At 50.3% G+C, this 27,956-nt stretch overlaps 26 non-coding genes across 26 annotated transcripts; 13 read left to right on the top strand and 13 right to left on the bottom strand.

Moving 5' to 3' along the window:
- Positions 1 to 6,898: 6,898 nt before the first annotated feature.
- On the bottom strand, positions 6,899 to 7,095 carry LOC134030770 (U2 spliceosomal RNA). Its single transcript, XR_009931729.1, has one exon. It is a non-coding gene; the product is annotated as a U2 spliceosomal RNA (small nuclear RNA).
- Positions 7,096 to 7,357: 262 nt separating this feature from the next.
- On the top strand, positions 7,358 to 7,464 carry LOC134030982 (U6 spliceosomal RNA). The gene has a single exon (XR_009931797.1). It is a non-coding gene; the product is annotated as a U6 spliceosomal RNA (small nuclear RNA).
- Positions 7,465 to 8,555: 1,091 nt separating this feature from the next.
- Positions 8,556 to 8,752, bottom strand: LOC134030766 (U2 spliceosomal RNA). The gene has a single exon (XR_009931728.1). It is a non-coding gene; the product is annotated as a U2 spliceosomal RNA (small nuclear RNA).
- A 262-nt stretch (positions 8,753 to 9,014) lies between these two features.
- Positions 9,015 to 9,121, top strand: LOC134030977 (U6 spliceosomal RNA). Its single transcript, XR_009931795.1, has one exon. It is a non-coding gene; the product is annotated as a U6 spliceosomal RNA (small nuclear RNA).
- A 1,062-nt stretch (positions 9,122 to 10,183) lies between these two features.
- Positions 10,184 to 10,380, bottom strand: LOC134030760 (U2 spliceosomal RNA). Its single transcript, XR_009931727.1, has one exon. It is a non-coding gene; the product is annotated as a U2 spliceosomal RNA (small nuclear RNA).
- Positions 10,381 to 10,642: 262 nt separating this feature from the next.
- Positions 10,643 to 10,749, top strand: LOC134030972 (U6 spliceosomal RNA). Its single transcript, XR_009931794.1, has one exon. It is a non-coding gene; the product is annotated as a U6 spliceosomal RNA (small nuclear RNA).
- Positions 10,750 to 11,894: 1,145 nt separating this feature from the next.
- On the bottom strand, positions 11,895 to 12,091 carry LOC134030754 (U2 spliceosomal RNA). Its single transcript, XR_009931726.1, has one exon. It is a non-coding gene; the product is annotated as a U2 spliceosomal RNA (small nuclear RNA).
- A 262-nt stretch (positions 12,092 to 12,353) lies between these two features.
- Positions 12,354 to 12,460, top strand: LOC134030967 (U6 spliceosomal RNA). Its single transcript, XR_009931793.1, has one exon. It is a non-coding gene; the product is annotated as a U6 spliceosomal RNA (small nuclear RNA).
- Positions 12,461 to 13,565: 1,105 nt separating this feature from the next.
- LOC134030733 (U2 spliceosomal RNA) lies at positions 13,566 to 13,762 on the bottom strand. The gene has a single exon (XR_009931722.1). It is a non-coding gene; the product is annotated as a U2 spliceosomal RNA (small nuclear RNA).
- A 262-nt stretch (positions 13,763 to 14,024) lies between these two features.
- Positions 14,025 to 14,131, top strand: LOC134030964 (U6 spliceosomal RNA). The gene has a single exon (XR_009931792.1). It is a non-coding gene; the product is annotated as a U6 spliceosomal RNA (small nuclear RNA).
- Positions 14,132 to 15,284: 1,153 nt separating this feature from the next.
- On the bottom strand, positions 15,285 to 15,481 carry LOC134030722 (U2 spliceosomal RNA). Its single transcript, XR_009931721.1, has one exon. It is a non-coding gene; the product is annotated as a U2 spliceosomal RNA (small nuclear RNA).
- Positions 15,482 to 15,743: 262 nt separating this feature from the next.
- On the top strand, positions 15,744 to 15,850 carry LOC134030961 (U6 spliceosomal RNA). Its single transcript, XR_009931791.1, has one exon. It is a non-coding gene; the product is annotated as a U6 spliceosomal RNA (small nuclear RNA).
- A 1,118-nt stretch (positions 15,851 to 16,968) lies between these two features.
- On the bottom strand, positions 16,969 to 17,165 carry LOC134030711 (U2 spliceosomal RNA). Its single transcript, XR_009931720.1, has one exon. It is a non-coding gene; the product is annotated as a U2 spliceosomal RNA (small nuclear RNA).
- Positions 17,166 to 17,427: 262 nt separating this feature from the next.
- LOC134030956 (U6 spliceosomal RNA) lies at positions 17,428 to 17,534 on the top strand. Its single transcript, XR_009931790.1, has one exon. It is a non-coding gene; the product is annotated as a U6 spliceosomal RNA (small nuclear RNA).
- Positions 17,535 to 18,646: 1,112 nt separating this feature from the next.
- Positions 18,647 to 18,843, bottom strand: LOC134030699 (U2 spliceosomal RNA). The gene has a single exon (XR_009931719.1). It is a non-coding gene; the product is annotated as a U2 spliceosomal RNA (small nuclear RNA).
- A 262-nt stretch (positions 18,844 to 19,105) lies between these two features.
- On the top strand, positions 19,106 to 19,212 carry LOC134030947 (U6 spliceosomal RNA). The gene has a single exon (XR_009931788.1). It is a non-coding gene; the product is annotated as a U6 spliceosomal RNA (small nuclear RNA).
- A 1,121-nt stretch (positions 19,213 to 20,333) lies between these two features.
- LOC134030688 (U2 spliceosomal RNA) lies at positions 20,334 to 20,530 on the bottom strand. The gene has a single exon (XR_009931718.1). It is a non-coding gene; the product is annotated as a U2 spliceosomal RNA (small nuclear RNA).
- Positions 20,531 to 20,792: 262 nt separating this feature from the next.
- Positions 20,793 to 20,900, top strand: LOC134031186 (U6 spliceosomal RNA). Its single transcript, XR_009931845.1, has one exon. It is a non-coding gene; the product is annotated as a U6 spliceosomal RNA (small nuclear RNA).
- A 1,112-nt stretch (positions 20,901 to 22,012) lies between these two features.
- On the bottom strand, positions 22,013 to 22,209 carry LOC134030677 (U2 spliceosomal RNA). Its single transcript, XR_009931717.1, has one exon. It is a non-coding gene; the product is annotated as a U2 spliceosomal RNA (small nuclear RNA).
- Positions 22,210 to 22,471: 262 nt separating this feature from the next.
- Positions 22,472 to 22,578, top strand: LOC134030942 (U6 spliceosomal RNA). Its single transcript, XR_009931787.1, has one exon. It is a non-coding gene; the product is annotated as a U6 spliceosomal RNA (small nuclear RNA).
- Positions 22,579 to 23,694: 1,116 nt separating this feature from the next.
- Positions 23,695 to 23,891, bottom strand: LOC134030666 (U2 spliceosomal RNA). The gene has a single exon (XR_009931716.1). It is a non-coding gene; the product is annotated as a U2 spliceosomal RNA (small nuclear RNA).
- Positions 23,892 to 24,153: 262 nt separating this feature from the next.
- Positions 24,154 to 24,260, top strand: LOC134030935 (U6 spliceosomal RNA). Its single transcript, XR_009931784.1, has one exon. It is a non-coding gene; the product is annotated as a U6 spliceosomal RNA (small nuclear RNA).
- A 1,121-nt stretch (positions 24,261 to 25,381) lies between these two features.
- Positions 25,382 to 25,578, bottom strand: LOC134030655 (U2 spliceosomal RNA). The gene has a single exon (XR_009931715.1). It is a non-coding gene; the product is annotated as a U2 spliceosomal RNA (small nuclear RNA).
- A 262-nt stretch (positions 25,579 to 25,840) lies between these two features.
- On the top strand, positions 25,841 to 25,947 carry LOC134030930 (U6 spliceosomal RNA). Its single transcript, XR_009931783.1, has one exon. It is a non-coding gene; the product is annotated as a U6 spliceosomal RNA (small nuclear RNA).
- Positions 25,948 to 27,067: 1,120 nt separating this feature from the next.
- On the bottom strand, positions 27,068 to 27,264 carry LOC134030644 (U2 spliceosomal RNA). Its single transcript, XR_009931714.1, has one exon. It is a non-coding gene; the product is annotated as a U2 spliceosomal RNA (small nuclear RNA).
- A 262-nt stretch (positions 27,265 to 27,526) lies between these two features.
- On the top strand, positions 27,527 to 27,633 carry LOC134030927 (U6 spliceosomal RNA). The gene has a single exon (XR_009931781.1). It is a non-coding gene; the product is annotated as a U6 spliceosomal RNA (small nuclear RNA).
- Positions 27,634 to 27,956: the final 323 nt, after the last annotated feature.

Below are 27,956 nucleotides of genomic sequence, written 5' to 3'. Positions count from 1 at the left end.
CGGAAGGTGACGCACCTCCACCAAGGCTGTGGCCAGCCTGTGGACATGTTGGTATCCAGGCTGACCATCAGGGCCTTGGGTCTCCTGTAAGAGGAAAGACACAACAAAAAGGGAAAAGTGAATAAAAAGGCCAACACACAAACAACCGCATGTACGTACGCACGCAAGTCTACAAATTCACTCCCTCGTACCTCAGTGTCTGAAGAGGAGTTCGGAGGTGCGTCAACCTCTAACTCCGGGGCCTCAGGAGGGTTCTCGCTGTCATTGTCAGGGGGGGCGCCCGGAACGGATGGCCCAGACCTGGGTGCACCAGCGTGAACGCCTGACCGAGTTGCCGCCGCTGAGCTGGAGGACGAGGCGTCGGGAAGAGGCAGGTCGACATGGATGGTAGGGTCATCCTCATCGTCGCCTGCCTCTTCAAAGCCCTCGTCCTCCACATCGAGCTCCTGGATGGCGGCTTCCTCGTCCGGAACGTCAGGGTCCACGCTGGCGTCCTGCAGCACTCTGCCTGTCTGGGAGTACAGGTACTCCACCCCCAGGAGTTCTCCTGTAATGAAATAAAGAGAGGGGCAGTGGTTAGGATGGGGGGGGGGAATTTGGATGATAACTTGGATACGTTTACACTGACGAGAAGTATATTCAAATTACGCACCTGTGTACTCCCTTGGGGCGGTGTGATCCTTAACCAGACTCACGCCAAGCACCCGTTGGCTGAGCTGGTTAAGGGAGTGCTGCAGGTGGCCACTGTAGGAGAGCAGAGGCTGCTCCCGTCCCTCCACTGCCGCTGCGGCGCGGTTCTCGTTCCACCTCACCAGTCCATCCAGCAGGAACGCCTGAAAGTGTACATCGTTCGCTGATGTTCCTGAAGGAGGAAGACAAAAAGGCGTGCGATCAGACAGAGAACGAGACACCTTCTATCTGAAACCGATTATACACACAGAAAAAAAAGATGGTGTACGTCAATCAATTACCTGGGATGAACCGGTTTATATGGAGGTGGAACGACTCCAGCGATGTTGAACCGCGCGCGCAGCGATAAACCGGCAGACTGACGCTGCCCTTGGTCAGCCTGCCGGTCTCCGTGTACAGATCCACACCGGGTGGATCCTGGATGCAGTGGAGGTGACGCCTCTGCTCTTGCCAGATCGCCTGGATGCGGCTGCTGTCCAGGATGGGGATGCCCAGGGTGTCGAGTCCTTTCTCACCGCCGAAGGCCTCCAGCAGGTCGATGAGCCGCAGTTCCGTCTCCGCCGCTCCACGCGTGCGGCGACGGCAGTGGCGGCCCATCTCCTTCTTCGAGACCCGGCTGAAGACCTCCCCGTCGGTCAGGCCGACCATCCCCTGCTCCACCTCCAGCTGGGACCGCTTACCCTCCAGCAATCGACGGACGTCTGCTGCATCCCATTCAAAGATGCAGGAAGACAGCTGCCTCATGAAGGGACCGTACAGCTGGTGGCTCTCAGTGGTGACACCTGCTGCGAACCGCCGCATCAGGTGCCAGATGTCCAGCCGAACCACCAGCCGGTCCCAGTTGGCGAACAAGGCAGCTGTCTTGGATCCGCCGAAGCTGGAGCAACAGTCCCGGTCCACGTAGATCAGCTGGGGTGGAGGCACCCCGGCGAGTCGGTACCGCTCCTGTAGCCCGGCCGCCATGGGGAGCAGCAGGTCCACGCTCTCAGCGCTGGTGAGCACGCTCACGAGGACCTGCCCGTGCTCATTCCCAACGTTGGTAACCCAGGCGGCCGTGTTGGCAGCGGTACCAGCGAGCTTCTTGGTCACCTGGACACAAGGAGAGGGCAGGAGAGAGGGGAGAGACTGATTAAGTGACATGCATGCAAACAACGTGTGAAAATCTGACAGATGGGTATTACAGCAAGATGAAGCTAGTGAACACACGTTACCTTCTTGGTTGAGTCCATCTTCAAGATGGACCCAAACACTGAGGTGACCCTGGCCTTCACCTCGTCCAGCCGCGACAGCACGTCCATGCTGTAGACGGTCAGCAGCCAGACGGGCGAGGGCACCGGCGGCATGGCTGGTGGTGGTGGAAACTGCCGCCGCCCGGTGCCCAAGGCCAGGAAGTGCTCGCACTCGCCGAGGTACTGCATCGCGCGCCGCATCCAGGCTTCGCTGTGGCTCTCACACAGCTTAGTGTAGAGCTGAGTGGCGCTGTTCCCCAAAGCGCGCTCCCTCAGCATGGTAACTACCCGCAGGTCACAGGACAACCTGAAAAGGGACAGTGAGGGGGAGACAATAGAAATGCTTAATACCTAATACAATATCAAGTATTGAAAAACTGGTTGCTGGAGGTCTCCGCTTACTTGTAGGTGAGGACAGCTGGAAACAAGCAGCGGTGGGCTGCATCCAGCTGCCTCACGATGCCCTGTGACCATGCCACAACCTTCTTCGTACACCGAGAGCATGCCAGGTACTCAGTGGCCATGAGATACCAGGCATCGATGTCTAAGACCTTCCGGATGGTCTTGGTGTACACCCCAGCCTTGTGCATTTTGCCATTGCAGGCAGGCTGGGGGCATGTCAGCTTGAATGCCCATAAGCGAACGGGCATCCAGAGGAACAGCCGACAAGCGAAGAAGGCGTCTGGCGATGCGGGTGGCTGGTTGTAGATCGGCCGGGGCTGCGGAGGCTCGTACCAGAGCTGGAGATCTGGACGAACCTCCGCTCGGTTGTTTTTCCAGACGAAGAGCACCCGGCCGATCCACTGTTGCTGTGCAGTGCTGAGCGTGCCACGCCAGCCAGGGGGACACAACTGTGTAAGAACAACAAAGAGAGAGCACACACGTTTTCATATTAATTGATAACAGAATTATATAGTTAATCAGCTCATATAAAACATAGCCAATCATTTACCTCAGCACTGTCATCAGGGGGCCCTGCGGGCAGGAGGGCTTGCAGCAGGGGTAGCTGCTGCAGCTGCCCCTCCTCCTCCTCCCTCGTTGGGGCTGGGGGCGCCCTCACAGGAGGGAGAGGGGCCTCCCTCACAGGAGGGAGAGGGGCCTCCCTCGTTGGGGCTGGGGGCGCCCTCACAGGAGGGAGAGGGGCCTCCCTCACAGGAGGGAGAGGGGCCTCCCTCGTTGGGGCTGGGGGCGCCCTCACAGATGCAGAAGGCTGAGGCACTTGGACCTGTATGCTCAAGGCTTTAGAATAAATAAATAAAAATAGAGAAGTTAGAAAAGCTATAAAAGCCTCACCAAAACACCAATAGAAATATTATGAGATGTTAATTTGCACTGCATTGCTTTGTGAGTAAAGTAAAAATGTTAGAAGGAAGCAGGCCTCAGCAATTATTGACATAGAACATGCACCCTTCTGCAGCCAAGGAGTAATTATCTGGACAACAAGCCCAATGAAAAAGGTAGTGTGAAATGTGAAAAGGTGATTGATGAAAGGGCAAGTCACTACAATGATGAAGCACGGACAGACGGCGTGAGCAGAGGACCGCTACAAGACACTGCTACGAAACAGTGGAGTGATATTTAAATTTCTCTCACCAACCTTACCCATCCTTTTTTTGATGTGTTAAAGGGAGGAGAAAAACATGTCAGACCGTTATATATCAAAAAGAATACCACAAATACTTTCACTACTACAAATACTACATTCAATAAAGTCTTTAACTTACAGTTCTCATATTCGTCAAGTACTCCGGCCAGCTCAGCGTCTGTGAAACTGTCCTGAGCTGGCCGCTGAGGAATAGACACCGCTGCAAGACACAGGAAGAGGGAGAGAGTGAGACGGACACAATGTCAGGAAACCAACTTTCCTCAATCATTGGAAAAAAATGACATAAAAAATCGTTAGCGCTCACCTGGTGCTGCAGGCTTTAGGGACGGCTTGATGACCTTCATCACCTTTGCCTGCAGCGCCTGGGGAGTCAGGGGTCTCTGCTGCCCTAAGCACTGAGAGACCACCTCACCAAGACGCCTATAAATGACACAAAAGGGAAGAGATCAGACACTGTTAACTCTGCTACTATAATAAATGGAGGCATATGTTCAAGTAATCCCCAGTTGGTCACACGACTTGTGAGACATCATACCCCTTTTGAGCCTGGCTGGCCGGACGGGAGGGGGGCGGCAGGATGGGCACTGGAGTGGAGGCCGCATGGGTGGATGTAGGGCCCCCCGCTCCTGCTGCCGCCGCCACCTTGTGGTCTCTCATGCGGATGTACTTTAGGGCAGCATCCATCTGACTCCCCGGCTGCGGTGTCTTTCTCCTCAGCCACTTGACGAAACTGAAACGTTTGATGGCGTAAATAACTGTTTATATAATGTAATATATAATATTTATATAACCACAGACATGTCACTTTCTTCTTAAAATAGTCAAAGTATGTTGGTGTGGTGTGAATAGCCTTACCCGACTCTCTCCTTGTCCTTGGCGTCATACAGGTCCTGGAGCCGCTCACCCTTGTGCTCGCCGAAGCCAACAAGGGCCTCGCCCTCATGTCCGGGCTGGGAGGCCCGGACTCTCGCTACGTCACACGCCTGGTGGAACCTGTGGAAGACAAGGTTTGTGTTGCGGATGGCATTTCATTTCATGAAATTCACATGTAAGGGTTTACACAGCATTGGGTTCTAACATGTCCATTGTCTGGTCTCATGCAGTTCCATAACATACTGTACTCCTTCCACAAACCTGAGTGCCTCCAAAAACTCAGGAAAGGCGTGTGCGTAGCGAGTGAGGGCGTCCTTGTTGGCCATGAGCGCCGACTGTGAGCTGCTCCTCTCCCGCTCCTTCTGATGGGAGTATACGAGCGGGAGGGTGTAGCCCACGTCGTTCTCCAGTAGCCACTTGAACGTCTGACCCCAGTACTTCCCAAACTGGAGCCGGTGCTGGCTCAGCACCAGCAGGTCCGTACTGGGGTCAGCGCCCTGGGAGACGACGTGGGCCCGTGCCTCAGCCTCCACCTCCTGTGCCGCTTTGGCCCTGGCTCCTGGCGGGGGTTTGGGGGCACCCAGGGCCGCAGGTGTGGCCCTGAGCACCAGACCCCCCTTCAGGGTCTTCAGAAATTTGGGGTTGCTTTCCATCTACACATAATGGATAAGTATGTAAAAGTATGGTTACACACTAAGAAAACATGAACATAATTGTGTATTCAGAGCCATCAGGCTTCTGAATGGACATTGATGCACTTCTCACTAGTTAGCCACTTTACACACTGTCTCTATCAGCTAATGCTGGACCATCATCCAATGCCCATTGAAATCACAAGATCGTGAGTTCGACTCCCGAGTCTGGGTAAAGTATTTGTGCTACCTCATTTTTTTAATTTAGACATCTAGCATACGAATACCATTACCATTGTCAAGTAAATAATTTTTAAGAGACTGACTAAGGCGAACAGCATATGCTATCATTGTGACAGCTACACGTGCTGAAGTCTTCACAGACACGGCGTTAAACTCGCTAAACAACGAATCGTGACGAGCCCAAATTAACACTACAGCTAAATAGTTGTTATGTCTGACAAATACAAGTACAGAATCGTATTGACAAGGACAATTTATAGACAAAATCACTTACGATTGTAAGTCAAAGTTGATCGCTGTCTCCTACAACAATGGCTGCCAGCTATGAAATTAATATTCCTAACGGCGGTCTGTGATTGGATGTGATTGGAAACCCAAATGAAACAAGCTGGCATGCCCATTGGTGGCATTTGCAGTAGACGAGGGATTGGACGAGGCTGACCATGTGACTAAATGAAACAAATGAAACAAATGAAACGGAGAACAACGTTCCAAAACAGGCGCAAGGATGACACGCAAATCCGTGAAGCGTTCCGAATTTTGGATCATCATCATCCCACCTTTTAGGGTTAGGGCTAGACCTTGACCGACGACCACCTAGTTGTAAACAAACAAACAAACAAACAATCCCCCCAATTTTTTTTTTTTTTTTTTTTTTTTTTTAAGTAAAAGGGCGGGAAAACGGCAGGCCAAAGGAAAAGGGCTTCGCCTCACCGGCGTATTCCTTATTTTTGGGCATTTATTCACTAGTTTGTTGGTTGCTTGGTTGGTTGGTTGGTTGGTTGGTTGGTTGGTTGATTGGTTGGTTGGTTGGTTGATTGGTTGGTTGATTGGTTGGTTGATTGGTTGATTGGTTGGTCGACGCACGCACGCACGCACGCACGCACGCACGCACGCACTCCTCTAGGGGGGGTAAATATTGTCCAAACAACTGAAAATGAGTCCCCTATGGTTTAAAGGAAGATGGGGAAACTCAACAGTGTATTAACATGAACCGCCAAATGAGGCCAATACCAATGGAATTACACTTGCTTATTTGACTCGATGGGTTCAATAAGAGCAAGAATGGTCAAGTTAAGTAAGTACGTTCAAATGAAACGTACATGAAATAACATGGCAAATGAATGAAATCAATTGCGAGGCAAACGTGTGTCACAAAAGGAAGGTGGACTCTTAGGTGGGTGGACTCTTACCTACACCATCATGATTATTGTAAACCAGAGATGGAAAGCCAGAGGTGGGTGAGGAATGACAAGGACAAAGCCAGAGCTGAGAAGAAGGTCTCAGGAGATGGAGAATCCACAGAACAATGCTTCACAATTCCTTTTATGCCCAAGAACAACCCATAAGTCCACATCTTCACTTATGAACGTATGACTCGCAATGCTACAGTAAGTTACACAACGAGATGTGAGAGCCATCAAGTAGAGACTGCTGCTGCTGCTGCGTCCAGCAACTCGAGATTTTAAGCATATGACTGGTGGGGGCATGATGATGACACCCGGCCTCACTCACCTCACTCACCTCACTCACCTCACTCACCTCACTCACCTCACTCACCTCACTCACCTCACTCACCTCACTCACCTCACCACACCCACAGGGTTTCCCTTTGACACACTTAGAAAGAGTGCACCGTTCCCCGGAGGAGCTGCGATACCGGGGCGATGCGCGGAGCGGACGGAGCGAGCCCTCGTTCCGACTCCCTGTTTGCAAAAATCTGCTTAATAAGAACTGGTCGCCCCCGTGGGAGACCTATCAGATATTAAACTGACAAGAACAGAAACTACACTTGATCTGAGCCAAAAGGCCGAGAAGCGATGACCCCCATTACTCCACGATACCCGCGCACGGCCCCTCAGTACCCTTGCGCTGCTCCACGGCGACGGACGACAACGACCATACTAGACTAGGGCGAGACTAGACTAGAGTAGGGGGTGGGGTGCAGGGGTTGTTAGCAGTAGGGGTAGAGGGGTAGAGGGGATGGCGAGGGAGGGGGCCGGCCCTCGCGCTTCAACCCCGCCCCAAGACGACTCGACCAGTGACGTGCCGGATATATAGGGGTTGGTGCAGCTGCCTGTCTTGTGCTCGCTACGGCAGCACATCTAATAAAATTGGATCGATACAGAGAAGATTAGCATGGCCCCTGCGAAAGGATGACACGCAAATCCGTGAAGCGTTCCGAATTTTGGATCATCATCATCCCACCTTTTAGGGTTAGGGCTAGACCTTGACCGACGACCACCTAGTTGTAAACAAACAAACAAACAAACAATCCCCCCAATTTTTTTTTTTTTTTTTTTTTTTTTTTAAGTAAAAGGGCGGGAAAACGGCAGGCCAAAGGAAAAGGGCTTCGCCTCACCGGCGTATTCCTTATTTTTGGGCATTTATTCACTAGTTTGTTGGTTGCTTGGTTGGTTGGTTGGTTGGTTGGTTGGTTGGTTGATTGGTTGGTTGGTTGGTTGATTGGTTGGTTGATTGGTTGGTTGATTGGTTGATTGGTTGGTCGACGCACGCACGCACGCACGCACGCACGCACGCACGCACTCCTCTAGGGGGGGTAAATATTGTCCAAACAACTGAAAATGAGTCCCCTATGGTTTAAAGGAAGATGGGGAAACTCAACAGTGTATTAACATGAACCGCCAAATGAGGCCAATACCAATGGAATTACACTTGCTTATTTGACTCGATGGGTTCAATAAGAGCAAGAATGGTCAAGTTAAGTAAGTACGTTCAAATGAAACGTACATGAAATAACATGGCAAATGAATGAAATCAATTGCGAGGCAAACGTGTGTCACAAAAGGAAGGTGGACTCTTAGGTGGGTGGACTCTTACCTACACCATCATGATTATTGTAAACCAGAGATGGAAAGCCAGAGGTGGGTGAGGAATGACAAGGACAAAGCCAGAGCTGAGAAGAAGGTCTCAGGAGATGGAGAATCCACAGAACAATGCTTCACAATTCCTTTTATGCCCAAGAACAACCCATAAGTCCACATCTTCACTTATGAACGTATGACTCGCAATGCTACAGTAAGTTACACAACGAGATGTGAGAGCCATCAAGTAGAGACTGCTGCTGCTGCTGCGTCCAGCAACTCGAGATTTTAAGCATATGACTGGTGGGGGCATGATGATGACACCCGGCCTCACTCACCTCACTCACCTCACTCACCTCACTCACCTCACTCACCTCACTCACCTCACTCACCTCACTCACCTCACTCACCTCACTCACCTCACCACACCCACAGGGTTTCCCTTTGACACACTTAGAAAGAGTGCACCGTTCCCCGGAGGAGCTGCGATACCGGGGCGATGCGCGGAGCGGACGGAGCGAGCCCTCGTTCCGACTCCCTGTTTGCAAAAATCTGCTTAATAAGAACTGGTCGCCCCCGTGGGAGACCTATCAGATATTAAACTGACAAGAACAGAAACTACACTTGATCTGAGCCAAAAGGCCGAGAAGCGATGACCCCCATTACTCCACGATACCCGCGCACGGCCCCTCAGTACCCTTGCGCTGCTCCACGGCGACGGACGACAACGACCATACTAGACTAGGGCGAGACTAGACTAGAGTAGGGGGTGGGGTGCAGGGGTTGTTAGCAGTAGGGGTAGAGGGGTAGAGGGGATGGCGAGGGAGGGGGCCGGCCCTCGCGCTTCAACCCCGCCCCAAGACGACTCGACCAGTGACGTGCCGGATATATAGGGGTTGGTGCAGCTGCCTGTCTTGTGCTCGCTACGGCAGCACATCTAATAAAATTGGATCGATACAGAGAAGATTAGCATGGCCCCTGCGAAAGGATGACACGCAAATCCGTGAAGCGTTCCGAATTTTGGATCATCATCATCCCACCTTTTAGGGTTAGGGCTAGACCTTGACCGACGACCACCTAGTTGTAAACAAACAAACAAACAAACAATCCCCCCAATTTTTTTTTTTTTTTTTTTTTTTTTTTAAGTAAAAGGGCGGGAAAACGGCAGGCCAAAGGAAAAGGGCTTCGCCTCACCGGCGTATTCCTTATTTTTGGGCATTTATTCACTAGTTTGTTGGTTGCTTGGTTGGTTGGTTGGTTGGTTGGTTGGTTGGTTGATTGGTTGGTTGGTTGGTTGATTGGTTGGTTGATTGGTTGGTTGATTGGTTGATTGGTTGGTCGACGCACGCACGCACGCACGCACGCACGCACGCACGCACTCCTCTAGGGGGGGTAAATATTGTCCAAACAACTGAAAATGAGTCCCCTATGGTTTAAAGGAAGATGGGGAAACTCAACAGTGTATTAACATGAACCGCCAAATGAGGCCAATACCAATGGAATTACACTTGCTTATTTGACTCGATGGGTTCAATAAGAGCAAGAATGGTCAAGTTAAGTAAGTACGTTCAAATGAAACGTACATGAAATAACATGGCAAATGAATGAAATCAATTGCGAGGCAAACGTGTGTCACAAAAGGAAGGTGGACTCTTAGGTGGGTGGACTCTTACCTACACCATCATGATTATTGTAAACCAGAGATGGAAAGCCAGAGGTGGGTGAGGAATGACAAGGACAAAGCCAGAGCTGAGAAGAAGGTCTCAGGAGATGGAGAATCCACAGAACAATGCTTCACAATTCCTTTTATGCCCAAGAACAACCCATAAGTCCACATCTTCACTTATGAACGTATGACTCGCAATGCTACAGTAAGTTACACAACGAGATGTGAGAGCCATCAAGTAGAGACTGCTGCTGCTGCTGCGTCCAGCAACTCGAGATTTTAAGCATATGACTGGTGGGGGCATGATGATGACACCCGGCCTCACTCACCTCACTCCTCACTCACCTCACTCACCTCACTCACCTCACTCACCTCACTCACCTCACCACACCCACAGGGTTTCCCTTTGACACACTTAGAAAGAGTGCACCGTTCCCCGGAGGAGCTGCGATACCGGGGCGATGCGCGGAGCGGACGGAGCGAGCCCTCGTTCCGACTCCCTGTTTGCAAAAATCTGCTTAATAAGAACTGGTCGCCCCCGTGGGAGACCTATCAGATATTAAACTGACAAGAACAGAAACTACACTTGATCTGAGCCAAAAGGCCGAGAAGCGATGACCCCCATTACTCCACGATACCCGCGCACGGCCCCTCAGTACCCTTGCGCTGCTCCACGGCGACGGACGACAACGACCATACTAGACTAGGGCGAGACTAGACTAGAGTAGGGGGTGGGGTGCAGGGGTTGTTAGCAGTAGGGGTAGAGGGGTAGAGGGGATGGCGAGGGAGGGGGCCGGCCCTCGCGCTTCAACCCCGCCCCAAGACGACTCGACCAGTGACGTGCCGGATATATAGGGGTTGGTGCAGCTGCCTGTCTTGTGCTCGCTACGGCAGCACATCTAATAAAATTGGATCGATACAGAGAAGATTAGCATGGCCCCTGCGAAAGGATGACACGCAAATCCGTGAAGCGTTCCGAATTTTGGATCATCATCATCCCACCTTTTAGGGTTAGGGCTAGACCTTGACCGACGACCACCTAGTTGTAAACAAACAAACAAACAAACAATCCCCCCAATTTTTTTTTTTTTTTTTTTTTTTTTTTAAGTAAAAGGGCGGGAAAACGGCAGGCCAAAGGAAAAGGGCTTCGCCTCACCGGCGTATTCCTTATTTTTGGGCATTTATTCACTAGTTTGTTGGTTGCTTGGTTGGTTGGTTGGTTGGTTGGTTGGTTGGTTGATTGGTTGGTTGGTTGGTTGATTGGTTGGTTGATTGGTTGGTTGATTGGTTGATTGGTTGGTCGACGCACGCACGCACGCACGCACGCACGCACGCACGCACTCCTCTAGGGGGGGTAAATATTGTCCAAACAACTGAAAATGAGTCCCCTATGGTTTAAAGGAAGATGGGGAAACTCAACAGTGTATTAACATGAACCGCCAAATGAGGCCAATACCAATGGAATTACACTTGCTTATTTGACTCGATGGGTTCAATAAGAGCAAGAATGGTCAAGTTAAGTAAGTACGTTCAAATGAAACGTACATGAAATAACATGGCAAATGAATGAAATCAATTGCGAGGCAAACGTGTGTCACAAAAGGAAGGTGGACTCTTAGGTGGGTGGACTCTTACCTACACCATCATGATTATTGTAAACCAGAGATGGAAAGCCAGAGGTGGGTGAGGAATGACAAGGACAAAGCCAGAGCTGAGAAGAAGGTCTCAGGAGATGGAGAATCCACAGAACAATGCTTCACAATTCCTTTTATGCCCAAGAACAACCCATAAGTCCACATCTTCACTTATGAACGTATGACTCGCAATGCTACAGTAAGTTACACAACGAGATGTGAGAGCCATCAAGTAGAGACTGCTGCTGCTGCTGCGTCCAGCAACTCGAGATTTTAAGCATATGACTGGTGGGGGCATGATGATGACACCCGGCCTCACTCACCTCACTCACCTCACTCACCTCACTCACCTCACTCACCTCACTCACCTCACTCACCTCACTCACCTCACTCACCTCACTCACCTCACTCACCTCACTCACCTCACTCACCTCACTCACCTCACTCACCTCACTCACCTCACCACACCCACAGGGTTTCCCTTTGACACACTTAGAAAGAGTGCACCGTTCCCCGGAGGAGCTGCGATACCGGGGCGATGCGCGGAGCGGACGGAGCGAGCCCTCGTTCCGACTCCCTGTTTGCAAAAATCTGCTTAATAAGAACTGGTCGCCCCCGTGGGAGACCTATCAGATATTAAACTGACAAGAACAGAAACTACACTTGATCTGAGCCAAAAGGCCGAGAAGCGATGACCCCCATTACTCCACGATACCCGCGCACGGCCCCTCAGTACCCTTGCGCTGCTCCACGGCGACGGACGACAACGACCATACTAGACTAGGGCGAGACTAGACTAGAGTAGGGGGTGGGGTGCAGGGGTTGTTAGCAGTAGGGGTAGAGGGGTAGAGGGGATGGCGAGGGAGGGGGCCGGCCCTCGCGCTTCAACCCCGCCCCAAGACGACTCGACCAGTGACGTGCCGGATATATAGGGGTTGGTGCAGCTGCCTGTCTTGTGCTCGCTACGGCAGCACATCTAATAAAATTGGATCGATACAGAGAAGATTAGCATGGCCCCTGCGAAAGGATGACACGCAAATCCGTGAAGCGTTCCGAATTTTGGATCATCATCATCCCACCTTTTAGGGTTAGGGCTAGACCTTGACCGACGACCACCTAGTTGTAAACAAACAAACAAACAAACAATCCCCCCAATTTTTTTTTTTTTTTTTTTTTTTTTTTAAGTAAAAGGGCGGGAAAACGGCAGGCCAAAGGAAAAGGGCTTCGCCTCACCGGCGTATTCCTTATTTTTGGGCATTTATTCACTAGTTTGTTGGTTGCTTGGTTGGTTGGTTGGTTGGTTGGTTGGTTGGTTGATTGGTTGGTTGGTTGGTTGATTGGTTGGTTGATTGGTTGGTTGATTGGTTGATTGGTTGGTCGACGCACGCACGCACGCACGCACGCACGCACGCACTCCTCTAGGGGGGGTAAATATTGTCCAAACAACTGAAAATGAGTCCCCTATGGTTTAAAGGAAGATGGGGAAACTCAACAGTGTATTAACATGAACCGCCAAATGAGGCCAATACCAATGGAATTACACTTGCTTATTTGACTCGATGGGTTCAATAAGAGCAAGAATGGTCAAGTTAAGTAAGTACGTTCAAATGAAACGTACATGAAATAACATGGCAAATGAATGAAATCAATTGCGAGGCAAACGTGTGTCACAAAAGGAAGGTGGACTCTTAGGTGGGTGGACTCTTACCTACACCATCATGATTATTGTAAACCAGAGATGGAAAGCCAGAGGTGGGTGAGGAATGACAAGGACAAAGCCAGAGCTGAGAAGAAGGTCTCAGGAGATGGAGAATCCACAGAACAATGCTTCACAATTCCTTTTATGCCCAAGAACAACCCATAAGTCCACATCTTCACTTATGAACGTATGACTCGCAATGCTACAGTAAGTTACACAACGAGATGTGAGAGCCATCAAGTAGAGACTGCTGCTGCTGCTGCGTCCAGCAACTCGAGATTTTAAGCATATGACTGGTGGGGGCATGATGATGACACCCGGCCTCACTCACCTCACTCACCTCACTCACCTCACTCACCTCACTCACCTCACTCACCTCACTCACCTCACTCACCTCACTCACCTCACTCACCTCACTCACCTCACTCACCTCACCACACCCACAGGGTTTCCCTTTGACACACTTAGAAAGAGTGCACCGTTCCCCGGAGGAGCTGCGATACCGGGGCGATGCGCGGAGCGGACGGAGCGAGCCCTCGTTCCGACTCCCTGTTTGCAAAAATCTGCTTAATAAGAACTGGTCGCCCCCGTGGGAGACCTATCAGATATTAAACTGACAAGAACAGAAACTACACTTGATCTGAGCCAAAAGGCCGAGAAGCGATGACCCCCATTACTCCACGATACCCGCGCACGGCCCCTCAGTACCCTTGCGCTGCTCCACGGCGACGGACGACAACGACCATACTAGACTAGGGCGAGACTAGACTAGAGTAGGGGGTGGGGTGCAGGGGTTGTTAGCAGTAGGGGTAGAGGGGTAGAGGGGATGGCGAGGGAGGGGGCCGGCCCTCGCGCTTCAACCCCGCCCCAAGACGACTCGACCAGTGACGTGCCGGATATATAGGGGTTGGTGCAGCTGCCTGTCTTGTGCTCGCTACGGCAGCACATCTAATAAAATTGGATCGATACAGAGAAGATTAGCATGGCCCCTGCGAAAGGATGACACGCAAATCCGTGAAGCGTTCCGAATTTTGGATCATCATCATCCCACCTTTGCAAATCCGTGAAGCGTTCCGAATTTTGGATCATCATCATCCCACCTTTTAGGGTTAGGGCTAGACCTTGACCGACGACCACCTAGTTGTAAACAAACAAACAAACAAACAATCCCCCCAATTTTTTTTTTTTTTTTTTTTTTTTTTTAAGTAAAAGGGCGGGAAAACGGCAGGCCAAAGGAAAAGGGCTTCGCCTCACCGGCGTATTCCTTATTTTTGGGCATTTATTCACTAGTTTGTTGGTTGCTTGGTTGGTTGGTTGGTTGGTTGGTTGGTTGGTTGATTGGTTGGTTGGTTGGTTGGTTGATTGGTTGGTTGATTGGTTGGTTGATTGGTTGATTGGTTGGTCGACGCACGCACGCACGCACGCACGCACGCACGCACGCACTCCTCTAGGGGGGGTAAATATTGTCCAAACAACTGAAAATGAGTCCCCTATGGTTTAAAGGAAGATGGGGAAACTCAACAGTGTATTAACATGAACCGCCAAATGAGGCCAATACCAATGGAATTACACTTGCTTATTTGACTCGATGGGTTCAATAAGAGCAAGAATGGTCAAGTTAAGTAAGTACGTTCAAATGAAACGTACATGAAATAACATGGCAAATGAATGAAATCAATTGCGAGGCAAACGTGTGTCACAAAAGGAAGGTGGACTCTTAGGTGGGTGGACTCTTACCTACACCATCATGATTATTGTAAACCAGAGATGGAAAGCCAGAGGTGGGTGAGGAATGACAAGGACAAAGCCAGAGCTGAGAAGAAGGTCTCAGGAGATGGAGAATCCACAGAACAATGCTTCACAATTCCTTTTATGCCCAAGAACAACCCATAAGTCCACATCTTCACTTATGAACGTATGACTCGCAATGCTACAGTAAGTTACACAACGAGATGTGAGAGCCATCAAGTAGAGACTGCTGCTGCTGCTGCGTCCAGCAACTCGAGATTTTAAGCATATGACTGGTGGGGGCATGATGATGACACCCGGCCTCACTCACCTCACTCACCTCACTCACCTCACTCACCTCACTCACCTCACTCACCTCACTCACCTCACTCACCTCACTCACCTCACTCACCTCACTCACCTCACCACACCCACAGGGTTTCCCTTTGACACACTTAGAAAGAGTGCACCGTTCCCCGGAGGAGCTGCGATACCGGGGCGATGCGCGGAGCGGACGGAGCGAGCCCTCGTTCCGACTCCCTGTTTGCAAAAATCTGCTTAATAAGAACTGGTCGCCCCCGTGGGAGACCTATCAGATATTAAACTGACAAGAACAGAAACTACACTTGATCTGAGCCAAAAGGCCGAGAAGCGATGACCCCCATTACTCCACGATACCCGCGCACGGCCCCTCAGTACCCTTGCGCTGCTCCACGGCGACGGACGACAACGACCATACTAGACTAGGGCGAGACTAGACTAGAGTAGGGGGTGGGGTGCAGGGGTTGTTAGCAGTAGGGGTAGAGGGGTAGAGGGGATGGCGAGGGAGGGGGCCGGCCCTCGCGCTTCAACCCCGCCCCAAGACGACTCGACCAGTGACGTGCCGGATATATAGGGGTTGGTGCAGCTGCCTGTCTTGTGCTCGCTACGGCAGCACATCTAATAAAATTGGATCGATACAGAGAAGATTAGCATGGCCCCTGCGAAAGGATGACACGCAAATCCGTGAAGCGTTCCGAATTTTGGATCATCATCATCCCACCTTTTAGGGTTAGGGCTAGACCTTGACCGACGACCACCTAGTTGTAAACAAACAAACAAACAAACAATCCCCCCAATTTTTTTTTTTTTTTTTTTTTTTTTTTAAGTAAAAGGGCGGGAAAACGGCAGGCCAAAGGAAAAGGGCTTCGCCTCACCGGCGTATTCCTTATTTTTGGGCATTTATTCACTAGTTTGTTGGTTGCTTGGTTGGTTGGTTGGTTGGTTGGTTGGTTGGTTGATTGGTTGGTTGGTTGGTTGATTGGTTGGTTGATTGGTTGGTTGATTGGTTGATTGGTTGGTCGACGCACGCACGCACGCACGCACGCACGCACGCACGCACTCCTCTAGGGGGGGTAAATATTGTCCAAACAACTGAAAATGAGTCCCCTATGGTTTAAAGGAAGATGGGGAAACTCAACAGTGTATTAACATGAACCGCCAAATGAGGCCAATACCAATGGAATTACACTTGCTTATTTGACTCGATGGGTTCAATAAGAGCAAGAATGGTCAAGTTAAGTAAGTACGTTCAAATGAAACGTACATGAAATAACATGGCAAATGAATGAAATCAATTGCGAGGCAAACGTGTGTCACAAAAGGAAGGTGGACTCTTAGGTGGGTGGACTCTTACCTACACCATCATGATTATTGTAAACCAGAGATGGAAAGCCAGAGGTGGGTGAGGAATGACAAGGACAAAGCCAGAGCTGAGAAGAAGGTCTCAGGAGATGGAGAATCCACAGAACAATGCTTCACAATTCCTTTTATGCCCAAGAACAACCCATAAGTCCACATCTTCACTTATGAACGTATGACTCGCAATGCTACAGTAAGTTACACAACGAGATGTGAGAGCCATCAAGTAGAGACTGCTGCTGCTGCTGCGTCCAGCAACTCGAGATTTTAAGCATATGACTGGTGGGGGCATGATGATGACACCCGGCCTCACTCACCTCACTCACCTCACTCACCTCACTCACCTCACTCACCTCACTCACCTCACTCACCTCACTCACCTCACTCACCTCACTCACCTCACTCACCTCACTCACCTCACTCACCTCACCACACCCACAGGGTTTCCCTTTGACACACTTAGAAAGAGTGCACCGTTCCCCGGAGGAGCTGCGATACCGGGGCGATGCGCGGAGCGGACGGAGCGAGCCCTCGTTCCGACTCCCTGTTTGCAAAAATCTGCTTAATAAGAACTGGTCGCCCCCGTGGGAGACCTATCAGATATTAAACTGACAAGAACAGAAACTACACTTGATCTGAGCCAAAAGGCCGAGAAGCGATGACCCCCATTACTCCACGATACCCGCGCACGGCCCCTCAGTACCCTTGCGCTGCTCCACGGCGACGGACGACAACGACCATACTAGACTAGGGCGAGACTAGACTAGAGTAGGGGGTGGGGTGCAGGGGTTGTTAGCAGTAGGGGTAGAGGGGTAGAGGGGATGGCGAGGGAGGGGGCCGGCCCTCGCGCTTCAACCCCGCCCCAAGACGACTCGACCAGTGACGTGCCGGATATATAGGGGTTGGTGCAGCTGCCTGTCTTGTGCTCGCTACGGCAGCACATCTAATAAAATTGGATCGATACAGAGAAGATTAGCATGGCCCCTGCGAAAGGATGACACGCAAATCCGTGAAGCGTTCCGAATTTTGGATCATCATCATCCCACCTTTTAGGGTTAGGGCTAGACCTTGACCGACGACCACCTAGTTGTAAACAAACAAACAAACAAACAATCCCCCCAATTTTTTTTTTTTTTTTTTTTTTTTTTTAAGTAAAAGGGCGGGAAAACGGCAGGCCAAAGGAAAAGGGCTTCGCCTCACCGGCGTATTCCTTATTTTTGGGCATTTATTCACTAGTTTGTTGGTTGCTTGGTTGGTTGGTTGGTTGGTTGGTTGGTTGGTTGGTTGATTGGTTGGTTGGTTGGTTGATTGGTTGGTTGATTGGTTGGTTGATTGGTTGATTGGTTGGTCGACGCACGCACGCACGCACGCACGCACGCACGCACGCACTCCTCTAGGGGGGGTAAATATTGTCCAAACAACTGAAAATGAGTCCCCTATGGTTTAAAGGAAGATGGGGAAACTCAACAGTGTATTAACATGAACCGCCAAATGAGGCCAATACCAATGGAATTACACTTGCTTATTTGACTCGATGGGTTCAATAAGAGCAAGAATGGTCAAGTTAAGTAAGTACGTTCAAATGAAACGTACATGAAATAACATGGCAAATGAATGAAATCAATTGCGAGGCAAACGTGTGTCACAAAAGGAAGGTGGACTCTTAGGTGGGTGGACTCTTACCTACACCATCATGATTATTGTAAACCAGAGATGGAAAGCCAGAGGTGGGTGAGGAATGACAAGGACAAAGCCAGAGCTGAGAAGAAGGTCTCAGGAGATGGAGAATCCACAGAACAATGCTTCACAATTCCTTTTATGCCCAAGAACAACCCATAAGTCCACATCTTCACTTATGAACGTATGACTCGCAATGCTACAGTAAGTTACACAACGAGATGTGAGAGCCATCAAGTAGAGACTGCTGCTGCTGCTGCGTCCAGCAACTCGAGATTTTAAGCATATGACTGGTGGGGGCATGATGATGACACCCGGCCTCACTCACCTCACTCACCTCACTCACCTCACTCACCTCACTCACCTCACTCACCTCACTCACCTCACTCACCTCACTCACCTCACTCACCTCACTCACCTCACTCACCTCACCACACCACAGGGTTTCCCTTTGACACACTTAGAAAGAGTGCACCGTTCCCCGGAGGAGCTGCGATACCGGGGCGATGCGCGGAGCGGACGGAGCGAGCCCTCGTTCCGACTCCCTGTTTGCAAAAATCTGCTTAATAAGAACTGGTCGCCCCCGTGGGAGACCTATCAGATATTAAACTGACAAGAACAGAAACTACACTTGATCTGAGCCAAAAGGCCGAGAAGCGATGACCCCCATTACTCCACGATACCCGCGCACGGCCCCTCAGTACCCTTGCGCTGCTCCACGGCGACGGACGACAACGACCATACTAGACTAGGGCGAGACTAGACTAGAGTAGGGGGTGGGGTGCAGGGGTTGTTAGCAGTAGGGGTAGAGGGGTAGAGGGGATGGCGAGGGAGGGGGCCGGCCCTCGCGCTTCAACCCCGCCCCAAGACGACTCGACCAGTGACGTGCCGGATATATAGGGGTTGGTGCAGCTGCCTGTCTTGTGCTCGCTACGGCAGCACATCTAATAAAATTGGATCGATACAGAGAAGATTAGCATGGCCCCTGCGAAAGGATGACACGCAAATCCGTGAAGCGTTCCGAATTTTGGATCATCATCATCCCACCTTTTAGGGTTAGGGCTAGACCTTGACCGACGACCACCTAGTTGTAAACAAACAAACAAACAAACAATCCCCCCAATTTTTTTTTTTTTTTTTTTTTTTTTTTAAGTAAAAGGGCGGGAAAACGGCAGGCCAAAGGAAAAGGGCTTCGCCTCACCGGCGTATTCCTTATTTTTGGGCATTTATTCACTAGTTTGTTGGTTGCTTGGTTGGTTGGTTGGTTGGTTGGTTGGTTGGTTGGTTGATTGGTTGGTTGGTTGGTTGATTGGTTGGTTGATTGGTTGGTTGATTGGTTGATTGGTTGGTCGACGCACGCACGCACGCACGCACGCACGCACGCACGCACTCCTCTAGGGGGGGTAAATATTGTCCAAACAACTGAAAATGAGTCCCCTATGGTTTAAAGGAAGATGGGGAAACTCAACAGTGTATTAACATGAACCGCCAAATGAGGCCAATACCAATGGAATTACACTTGCTTATTTGACTCGATGGGTTCAATAAGAGCAAGAATGGTCAAGTTAAGTAAGTACGTTCAAATGAAACGTACATGAAATAACATGGCAAATGAATGAAATCAATTGCGAGGCAAACGTGTGTCACAAAAGGAAGGTGGACTCTTAGGTGGGTGGACTCTTACCTACACCATCATGATTATTGTAAACCAGAGATGGAAAGCCAGAGGTGGGTGAGGAATGACAAGGACAAAGCCAGAGCTGAGAAGAAGGTCTCAGGAGATGGAGAATCCACAGAACAATGCTTCACAATTCCTTTTATGCCCAAGAACAACCCATAAGTCCACATCTTCACTTATGAACGTATGACTCGCAATGCTACAGTAAGTTACACAACGAGATGTGAGAGCCATCAAGTAGAGACTGCTGCTGCTGCTGCGTCCAGCAACTCGAGATTTTAAGCATATGACTGGTGGGGGCATGATGATGACACCCGGCCTCACTCACCTCACTCACCTCACTCACCTCACTCACCTCACTCACCTCACTCACCTCACTCACCTCACTCACCTCACTCACCTCACTCACCTCACTCACCTCACTCACCTCACTCACCTCACCACACCACAGGGTTTCCCTTTGACACACTTAGAAAGAGTGCACCGTTCCCCGGAGGAGCTGCGATACCGGGGCGATGCGCGGAGCGGACGGAGCGAGCCCTCGTTCCGACTCCCTGTTTGCAAAAATCTGCTTAATAAGAACTGGTCGCCCCCGTGGGAGACCTATCAGATATTAAACTGACAAGAACAGAAACTACACTTGATCTGAGCCAAAAGGCCGAGAAGCGATGACCCCCATTACTCCACGATACCCGCGCACGGCCCCTCAGTACCCTTGCGCTGCTCCACGGCGACGGACGACAACGACCATACTAGACTAGGGCGAGACTAGACTAGAGTAGGGGGTGGGGTGCAGGGGTTGTTAGCAGTAGGGGTAGAGGGGTAGAGGGGATGGCGAGGGAGGGGGCCGGCCCTCGCGCTTCAACCCCGCCCCAAGACGACTCGACCAGTGACGTGCCGGATATATAGGGGTTGGTGCAGCTGCCTGTCTTGTGCTCGCTACGGCAGCACATCTAATAAAATTGGATCGATACAGAGAAGATTAGCATGGCCCCTGCGAAAGGATGACACGCAAATCCGTGGAAGCGTTCCGAATTTTGGATCATCATCATCCCACCTTTTAGGGTTAGGGCTAGACCTTGACCGACGACCACCTAGTTGTAAACAAACAAACAAACAAACAATCCCCCCAATTTTTTTTTTTTTTTTTTTTTTTTTTTAAGTAAAAGGGCGGGAAAACGGCAGGCCAAAGGAAAAGGGCTTCGCCTCACCGGCGTATTCCTTATTTTTGGGCATTTATTCACTAGTTTGTTGGTTGCTTGGTTGGTTGGTTGGTTGGTTGGTTGGTTGGTTGGTTATTGGTTGGTTGGTTGGTTGATTGGTTGGTTGATTGGTTGGTTGATTGGTTGATTGGTTGGTCGACGCACGCACGCACGCACGCACGCACGCACGCACGCACTCCTCTAGGGGGGGTAAATATTGTCCAAACAACTGAAAATGAGTCCCCTATGGTTTAAAGGAAGATGGGGAAACTCAACAGTGTATTAACATGAACCGCCAAATGAGGCCAATACCAATGGAATTACACTTGCTTATTTGACTCGATGGGTTCAATAAGAGCAAGAATGGTCAAGTTAAGTAAGTACGTTCAAATGAAACGTACATGAAATAACATGGCAAATGAATGAAATCAATTGCGAGGCAAACGTGTGTCACAAAAGGAAGGTGGACTCTTAGGTGGGTGGACTCTTACCTACACCATCATGATTATTGTAAACCAGAGATGGAAAGCCAGAGGTGGGTGAGGAATGACAAGGACAAAGCCAGAGCTGAGAAGAAGGTCTCAGGAGATGGAGAATCCACAGAACAATGCTTCACAATTCCTTTTATGCCCAAGAACAACCCATAAGTCCACATCTTCACTTATGAACGTATGACTCGCAATGCTACAGTAAGTTACACAACGAGATGTGAGAGCCATCAAGTAGAGACTGCTGCTGCTGCTGCGTCCAGCAACTCGAGATTTTAAGCATATGACTGGTGGGGGCATGATGATGACACCCGGCCTCACTCACCTCACTCACCTCACTCACCTCACTCACCTCACTCACCTCACTCACCTCACTCACCTCACTCACCTCACTCACCTCACTCACCTCACTCACCTCACTCACCTCACCACACCCACAGGGTTTCCCTTTGACACACTTAGAAAGAGTGCACCGTTCCCCGGAGGAGCTGCGATACCGGGGCGATGCGCGGAGCGGACGGAGCGAGCCCTCGTTCCGACTCCCTGTTTGCAAAAATCTGCTTAATAAGAACTGGTCGCCCCCGTGGGAGACCTATCAGATATTAAACTGACAAGAACAGAAACTACACTTGATCTGAGCCAAAAGGCCGAGAAGCGATGACCCCCATTACTCCACGATACCCGCGCACGGCCCCTCAGTACCCTTGCGCTGCTCCACGGCGACGGACGACAACGACCATACTAGACTAGGGCGAGACTAGACTAGAGTAGGGGGTGGGGTGCAGGGGTTGTTAGCAGTAGGGGTAGAGGGGTAGAGGGGATGGCGAGGGAGGGGGCCGGCCCTCGCGCTTCAACCCCGCCCCAAGACGACTCGACCAGTGACGTGCCGGATATATAGGGGTTGGTGCAGCTGCCTGTCTTGTGCTCGCTACGGCAGCACATCTAATAAAATTGGATCGATACAGAGAAGATTAGCATGGCCCCTGCGAAAGGATGACACGCAAATCCGTGAAGCGTTCCGAATTTTGGATCATCATCATCCCACCTTTTAGGGTTAGGGCTAGACCTTGACCGACGACCACCTAGTTGTAAACAAACAAACAAACAAACAATCCCCCCAATTTTTTTTTTTTTTTTTTTTTTTTTTTAAGTAAAAGGGCGGGAAAACGGCAGGCCAAAGGAAAAGGGCTTCGCCTCACCGGCGTATTCCTTATTTTTGGGCATTTATTCACTAGTTTGTTGGTTGCTTGGTTGGTTGGTTGGTTGGTTGGTTGGTTGGTTGGTTGATTGGTTGGTTGGTTGGTTGATTGGTTGGTTGATTGGTTGGTTGATTGGTTGATTGGTTGGTCGACGCACGCACGCACGCACGCACGCACGCACGCACGCACTCCTCTAGGGGGGGTAAATATTGTCCAAACAACTGAAAATGAGTCCCCTATGGTTTAAAGGAAGATGGGGAAACTCAACAGTGTATTAACATGAACCGCCAAATGAGGCCAATACCAATGGAATTACACTTGCTTATTTGACTCGATGGGTTCAATAAGAGCAAGAATGGTCAAGTTAAGTAAGTACGTTCAAATGAAACGTACATGAAATAACATGGCAAATGAATGAAATCAATTGCGAGGCAAACGTGTGTCACAAAAGGAAGGTGGACTCTTAGGTGGGTGGACTCTTACCTACACCATCATGATTATTGTAAACCAGAGATGGAAAGCCAGAGGTGGGTGAGGAATGACAAGGACAAAGCCAGAGCTGAGAAGAAGGTCTCAGGAGATGGAGAATCCACAGAACAATGCTTCACAATTCCTTTTATGCCCAAGAACAACCCATAAGTCCACATCTTCACTTATGAACGTATGACTCGCAATGCTACAGTAAGTTACACAACGAGATGTGAGAGCCATCAAGTAGAGACTGCTGCTGCTGCTGCGTCCAGCAACTCGAGATTTTAAGCATATGACTGGTGGGGGCATGATGATGACACCCGGCCTCACTCACCTCACTCACCTCACTCACCTCACTCACCTCACTCACCTCACTCACCTCACTCACCTCACTCACCTCACTCACCTCACTCACCTCACTCACCTCACTCACCTCACCACACCACACCACGGGTTTCCCTTTGACACACTTAGAAAGAGTGCACCGTTCCCCGGAGGAGCTGCGATACCGGGGCGATGCGCGGAGCGGACGGAGCGAGCCCTCGTTCCGACTCCCTGTTTGCAAAAATCTGCTTAATAAGAACTGGTCGCCCCCGTGGGAGACCTATCAGATATTAAACTGACAAGAACAGAAACTACACTTGATCTGAGCCAAAAGGCCGAGAAGCGATGACCCCCATTACTCCACGATACCCGCGCACGGCCCCTCAGTACCCTTGCGCTGCTCCACGGCGACGGACGACAACGACCATACTAGACTAGGGCGAGACTAGACTAGAGTAGGGGGTGGGGTGCAGGGGTTGTTAGCAGTAGGGGTAGAGGGGTAGAGGGGATGGCGAGGGAGGGGGCCGGCCCTCGCGCTTCAACCCCGCCCCAAGACGACTCGACCAGTGACGTGCCGGATATATAGGGGTTGGTGCAGCTGCCTGTCTTGTGCTCGCTACGGCAGCACATCTAATAAAATTGGATCGATACAGAGAAGATTAGCATGGCCCCTGCGAAAGGATGACACGCAAATCCGTGAAGCGTTCCGAATTTTGGATCATCATCATCCCACCTTTTAGGGTTAGGGCTAGACCTTGACCGACGACCACCTAGTTGTAAACAAACAAACAAACAAACAATCCCCCCAATTTTTTTTTTTTTTTTTTTTTTTTTTTAAGTAAAAGGGCGGGAAAACGGCAGGCCAAAGGAAAAGGGCTTCGCCTCACCGGCGTATTCCTTATTTTTGGGCATTTATTCACTAGTTTGTTGGTTGCTTGGTTGGTTGGTTGGTTGGTTGGTTGGTTGGTTGGTTATTGGTTGGTTGGTTGGTTGATTGGTTGGTTGATTGGTTGGTTGATTGGTTGATTGGTTGGTCGACGCACGCACGCACGCACGCACGCACGCACGCACGCACTCCTCTAGGGGGGGTAAATATTGTCCAAACAACTGAAAATGAGTCCCCTATGGTTTAAAGGAAGATGGGGAAACTCAACAGTGTATTAACATGAACCGCCAAATGAGGCCAATACCAATGGAATTACACTTGCTTATTTGACTCGATGGGTTCAATAAGAGCAAGAATGGTCAAGTTAAGTAAGTACGTTCAAATGAAACGTACATGAAATAACATGGCAAATGAATGAAATCAATTGCGAGGCAAACGTGTGTCACAAAAGGAAGGTGGACTCTTAGGTGGGTGGACTCTTACCTACACCATCATGATTATTGTAAACCAGAGATGGAAAGCCAGAGGTGGGTGAGGAATGACAAGGACAAAGCCAGAGCTGAGAAGAAGGTCTCAGGAGATGGAGAATCCACAGAACAATGCTTCACAATTCCTTTTATGCCCAAGAACAACCCATAAGTCCACATCTTCACTTATGAACGTATGACTCGCAATGCTACAGTAAGTTACACAACGAGATGTGAGAGCCATCAAGTAGAGACTGCTGCTGCTGCTGCGTCCAGCAACTCGAGATTTTAAGCATATGACTGGTGGGGGCATGATGATGACACCCGGCCTCACTCACCTCACTCACCTCACTCACCTCACTCACCTCACTCACCTCACTCACCTCACTCACCTCACTCACCTCACTCACCTCACTCACCTCACTCACCTCACTCACCTCACTCACCTCACCACACCCACAGGGTTTCCCTTTGACACACTTAGAAAGAGTGCACCGTTCCCCGGAGGAGCTGCGATACCGGGGCGATGCGCGGAGCGGACGGAGCGAGCCCTCGTTCCGACTCCCTGTTTGCAAAAATCTGCTTAATAAGAACTGGTCGCCCCCGTGGGAGACCTATCAGATATTAAACTGACAAGAACAGAAACTACACTTGATCTGAGCCAAAAGGCCGAGAAGCGATGACCCCCATTACTCCACGATACCCGCGCACGGCCCCTCAGTACCCTTGCGCTGCTCCACGGCGACGGACGACAACGACCATACTAGACTAGGGCGAGACTAGACTAGAGTAGGGGGTGGGGTGCAGGGGTTGTTAGCAGTAGGGGTAGAGGGGTAGAGGGGATGGCGAGGGAGGGGGCCGGCCCTCGCGCTTCAACCCCGCCCCAAGACGACTCGACCAGTGACGTGCCGGATATATAGGGGTTGGTGCAGCTGCCTGTCTTGTGCTCGCTACGGCAGCACATCTAATAAAATTGGATCGATACAGAGAAGATTAGCATGGCCCCTGCGAAAGGATGACACGCAAATCCGTGAAGCGTTCCGAATTTTGGATCATCATCATCCCACCTTTTAGGGTTAGGGCTAGACCTTGACCGACGACCACCTAGTTGTAAACAAACAAACAAACAAACAATCCCCCCAATTTTTTTTTTTTTTTTTTTTTTTTTTTAAGTAAAAGGGCGGGAAAACGGCAGGCCAAAGGAAAAGGGCTTCGCCTCACCGGCGTATTCCTTATTTTTGGGCATTTATTCACTAGTTTGTTGGTTGCTTGGTTGGTTGGTTGGTTGGTTGGTTGGTTGGTTGGTTGATTGGTTGGTTGGTTGGTTGATTGGTTGGTTGATTGGTTGGTTGATTGGTTGATTGGTTGGTCGACGCACGCACGCACGCACGCACGCACGCACGCACGCACTCCTCTAGGGGGGGTAAATATTGTCCAAACAACTGAAAATGAGTCCCCTATGGTTTAAAGGAAGATGGGGAAACTCAACAGTGTATTAACATGAACCGCCAAATGAGGCCAATACCAATGGAATTACACTTGCTTATTTGACTCGATGGGTTCAATAAGAGCAAGAATGGTCAAGTTAAGTAAGTACGTTCAAATGAAACGTACATGAAATAACATGGCAAATGAATGAAATCAATTGCGAGGCAAACGTGTGTCACAAAAGGAAGGTGGACTCTTAGGTGGGTGGACTCTTACCTACACCATCATGATTATTGTAAACCAGAGATGGAAAGCCAGAGGTGGGTGAGGAATGACAAGGACAAAGCCAGAGCTGAGAAGAAGGTCTCAGGAGATGGAGAATCCACAGAACAATGCTTCACAATTCCTTTTATGCCCAAGAACAACCCATAAGTCCACATCTTCACTTATGAACGTATGACTCGCAATGCTACAGTAAGTTACACAACGAGATGTGAGAGCCATCAAGTAGAGACTGCTGCTGCTGCTGCGTCCAGCAACTCGAGATTTTAAGCATATGACTGGTGGGGGCATGATGATGACACCCGGCCTCACTCACCTCACTCACCTCACTCACCTCACTCACCTCACTCACCTCACTCACCTCACTCACCTCACTCACCTCACTCACCTCACTCACCTCACTCACCTCACTCACCTCACTCACCTCACCACACCACGGGTTTCCCTTTGACACACTTAGAAAGAGTGCACCGTTCCCCGGAGGAGCTGCGATACCGGGGCGATGCGCGGAGCGGACGGAGCGAGCCCTCGTTCCGACTCCCTGTTTGCAAAAATCTGCTTAATAAGAACTGGTCGCCCCCGTGGGAGACCTATCAGATATTAAACTGACAAGAACAGAAACTACACTTGATCTGAGCCAAAAGGCCGAGAAGCGATGACCCCCATTACTCCACGATACCCGCGCACGGCCCCTCAGTACCCTTGCGCTGCTCCACGGCGACGGACGACAACGACCATACTAGACTAGGGCGAGACTAGACTAGAGTAGGGGGTGGGGTGCAGGGGTTGTTAGCAGTAGGGGTAGAGGGGTAGAGGGGATGGCGAGGGAGGGGGCCGGCCCTCGCGCTTCAACCCCGCCCCAAGACGACTCGACCAGTGACGTGCCGGATATATAGGGGTTGGTGCAGCTGCCTGTCTTGTGCTCGCTACGGCAGCACATCTAATAAAATTGGATCGATACAGAGAAGATTAGCATGGCCCCTGCGAAAGGATGACACGCAAATCCGTGAAGCGTTCCGAATTTTGGATCATCATCATCCCACCTTTTAGGGTTAGGGCTAGACCTTGACCGACGACCACCTAGTTGTAAACAAACAAACAAACAAACAATCCCCCCAATTTTTTTTTTTTTTTTTTTTTTTTTTTAAGTAAAAGGGCGGGAAAACGGCAGGCCAAAGGAAAAGGGCTTCGCCTCACCGGCGTATTCCTTATTTTTGGGCATTTATTCACTAGTTTGTTGGTTGCTTGGTTGGTTGGTTGGTTGGTTGGTTGGTTGGTTGGTTGATTGGTTGGTTGGTTGGTTGATTGGTTGGTTGATTGGTTGGTTGATTGGTTGATTGGTTGGTCGA

Source organism: Osmerus eperlanus, chromosome 1, assembly GCF_963692335.1.
Source record: "Osmerus eperlanus chromosome 1, fOsmEpe2.1, whole genome shotgun sequence".
NCBI lineage: Eukaryota > Metazoa > Chordata > Actinopteri > Osmeriformes > Osmeridae > Osmerus > Osmerus eperlanus.
The sequence above is the reverse complement of the archived record's forward strand: the minus strand, read 5'-3'. Positions and strand labels throughout refer to the sequence as shown.